This window comes from Elephantulus edwardii, unplaced genomic scaffold (genome assembly GCF_000299155.1).
Source record: "Elephantulus edwardii isolate Elephantulus edwardi_28Jun2011 unplaced genomic scaffold, EleEdw1.0 scaffold00024, whole genome shotgun sequence".
NCBI classification, from domain to species: Eukaryota; Metazoa; Chordata; class Mammalia; order Macroscelidea; family Macroscelididae; genus Elephantulus; species Elephantulus edwardii.
Window position 1 is genome coordinate 14284043 of NW_006399774.1, and position 3780 is coordinate 14287822.

A 3780-nucleotide genomic window follows, 5' to 3' on the forward strand; every position below is an offset into this window, starting at 1 on the left:
ACAACAACAACAACAACAACAACAATAACAACATATAAATGATGAAGAAACAAAGAGACAAGATGTGAATGAATAGTTGTTGTTTGTTGTTATGTACTACAGAGTTGTCTGCATTCATAGCGACTCTATATTCAACAGCTATGAACTCTGCTCTATCCTGAGCCGGTCTTATTCTCTTACACACCTACCCCCATGACCCCAGTCACTGAATCAATCCATCCCATGGAGGACCTTCCTCTCCTGCACTGTCCCTCCACCCTTAAAAGCATGCCATCCCTCTCCAAGGACTGGTCGCTCCTTGTAACATACTTGTCCAAAGTACGTCAGATGAAGCTTCAGAATCCTTGCCTACAAGGAGCAGCCTGGTTTCACCCTCTCCAGGACGAACCTGTTCATTCTCTTAGCAGTCCATGGTATATTCAGTACTCTTCTCCAGCACCACAGCTCAAAGGTATCAATTCTCCTTCTAACATCCCTAGTCATTGTTCAACTTTCGGATGCATAGCAAGTAATTGCGAAGATGAAGGCCTGGGTCAGGCACACTCTCTCTCAGGAGAGGACCTTGATAGAAGGCTTTTTCAATGCAACTCATATTTTGATTTCTTGACTCTGGTCTATCAAGTGTGCAAATGTTGTTGCTGTTGTTAAGTGCTGTCAACTTGAGTACAACTCAGTGATGCTATGACCAACCGAGCTGAAACTTGCCCTACCCTGTGTTATCCTCATCAGAAGTCACAGTCAATCTATCTCATTGGAGGCCTTCCTCTCCTTGGCTAACCCTCCATCTTTTCAAGAATGATATCCTTTTCCAAGGAATAGCCTTGTCTCACTACATGTTCAAAGTATTAGAGATGAAGCTTTGTGTCTAATAGGATTATGGAAAAACTGGAAATATTTTGAGAATGTCTAAAACCTGACACAGAGACACAGAGTGAGCACGTGCTATTGGAAAAATGGCACTGATAGACTTGCTTGATGCAAGTCTTCAATTTGTTCAATCTTCAACTTGTCTTAAAAAAACAAACCACAAGCCCACTGTGAAATGCATCAAACTGAAGTGCAACAAAATGAGGTATGTCTGTCCTACAAACGCGGAGTCTTTTGAGAACAGAAATTGATGGCTTCACACTTCTGGAGGCTGGAATTACAAATTCATGGTGTGAGGAGGGCTACACTCTCTGTGGGCTCTTCGGGGGAGACCCTTCCTTGTCTCTCTCACTTTTGATAGCCTTGAATGCTCTTTGGTTTGCAGATGTAATAGAACTGTTATATAGGGCCATTTTCCCTCTGTCTGTTCCTCTGAATCTCTTCTCCTCTTCTATAAGAACGTTAGTTAGATTGGGTTAAGGCGCAAAATACTGAAGAGCAATGATGTCAGTTTTAAGACTAAGGAATACCTGATTCATGGTCTTTTTCACTCACTTTCTGGATAATAAATAAGGTTGGCAGATGAAGCATTGATGCTTTGGAGTTGCAGTCCTGGAGAAAAGTACTGACTGTCCCATGGACTGCCAAAAGAACAAACGTATGTTAAGGGGAAAGTGCAACCAGAGTGCTCCTTGGAGGCAAGGATGGCAAAGCTTCATCTGTCATACTTTGGGCATGTTGCTAAGAGGTGCTATTCCTCGGAGAGGAGTATTTCATTGGAAAGAGACATAATGTTAAGAAAAATGGAGGGTCAACAAACAGGGGGAGGGCTCCCCAAAAGATAGACTGACAAAGCGACTACAGTGGCAATGGACTCAAGTGTATCAGAGAGGACTAAATTGGCACAAGAAAGGATAGGATTCAGATCTGTGGTTGATAGGGCTACTGTGAGTTGTTTTCTACGCAACGGTACCTAACAACAACAATAACAACTCTAGTACAATCATAATGTTGCCTGTAGATTCAGTAGCGAGAATGTTTATTTTCTCGATGTTGAGATGTCATCCATATATAAGGCTGTAGACTTTGAACTTCTGTAGCAAGTGCTTTAAATCCCCCAGGCAACATCATGATAGATGAAGAAAACATCAAAATTGTCAATGACTCCATCTTAGTTGGATCCACAGTCAATAACACCCTTGGTACCAGCAGTTGGGAGATCAGAAGACATATTATATGGGGAAAGTCTGTAGTTAGCGACCCCTCCAAATTACTGAGGAGCAATGATGTCAGTTTGAGGACTAAGGTGTGCCTGATTCAAACCATGGTCTTTTCAGTCACTTGCTATACATCTGAGAGGAGGACAATCAATAAGGATGACAGAAGAAGTGATGTCTTTGAACTGGAGTGTTGGAGAAGAGTACTGACTCTGTCATGGACTGTCAAAAGAAGAAACAGATATGTCTAGGAGAAAGTACAGCCTGAGAGCAGCCTTGGAGGCAAAGACGACAAAGCTTCATCTTCTCTAGTTTGAGTATGTTGATTGAAGAAGGACCTCATGCTTGGAAAAGTAGAGGGTCAGGGAAAGAGAGAAAGACCCTCAATGAATTATGGGCTAAAGTGTGTCAGAGATGGTAAGGATGGCACCAGATAGAATAGAGTTCAGATCTGTTGTTCTTAGGGCTGCTATGAGTTGCCCTTGACTATGCAGCACCTAACAACAACAACAACAACAGGAGCAACAATCTAGCAAGACTTTGTATTAATCTGACTGATAAAAAGAGCACATTCACAGGTATGGGAGTAGGACTACCACATATCTTTTCAGGGGACACAATTCACCTCATAACACCTTCCATGCTATGAGGAGTTTTAGGTAGTGCTGTGTTCTTGGGATAGAATATCCATTCTCCTCTACTTTCCTGGGTGATCCTGCTGATTTGTAGAATTGTCAGGAAGTAGGAGCACCACAGGGACACCTGGCCCAACTCTGCAAGCTGACCCCAGTTCCCGCTGTGTGAATCCTCTACTTCCTGCCCCCAAGGCATACTGATCACAAAGTAGTATCACTGCTGTGAAAACAACACCCACGTCCATCTCACTCACCTCATGGGCCAGGGAGAAGCGGCATTCCTCTCTAATAATTACGGTGTCGGACGCGCTGTAAGAACATGCCTGGTGCTATGGTTGAAGTGAATGTTATATTGTTGTGGTGTAAGTACCAGGGAGTTAGAACAGACCCATAGCTGACCCTCCAGCGGGTTTTCAGAAACTGTACATCACACAAGAGAACGCTTATCTTTCTCCTGCGGAGTAATTGGTGGATTCAAACTCTATACCTTTGTGCTGGCAACATGGTTCCTTACCACTAAGACACCAGAGTGCGCTTAATGTTATAGTGGCATTATATTGTTCATGTGGAATAAGCCAGCTGATTCCAACTCATAATGGTCTCATGTATGCCAGAGAACATCATAGAGTTTGCAAAGATTCAGTTTTTGGAAATATGTAACCAGGCCTTTCATCTAAGTTATCTCGGGAGGACTTGAATCTCCAGCCTTTTAGCCAGCATCGGAGTTTATTAACCATCTGCGCTCCCCACGGAGAACTACTGCAACCTTCACTGGAGTTTGTTGTGTTGCTGCCGGCCTGTCCTTGGGTTCTGTGGCTTCACTTAAAATGGCACCAACCACTGGGCATGTGTTTTAAGGATGATGTTTAACGGTGACATTCTCTAAGTATTCCATGGGAAGAGAGAGGTCTTAGGAGAGGAGCATGTGACACAGGAACACAGGCCTGTTCAGAAGCCGTCTTCTCAAGATGTCAAGAGAATAAACAATCAGACCTATGGGCTCTGCCTGTCTGCAGCAAAGAAGAGTAAGAATATCAAAGAGACATGGATGGGTGGGTGGG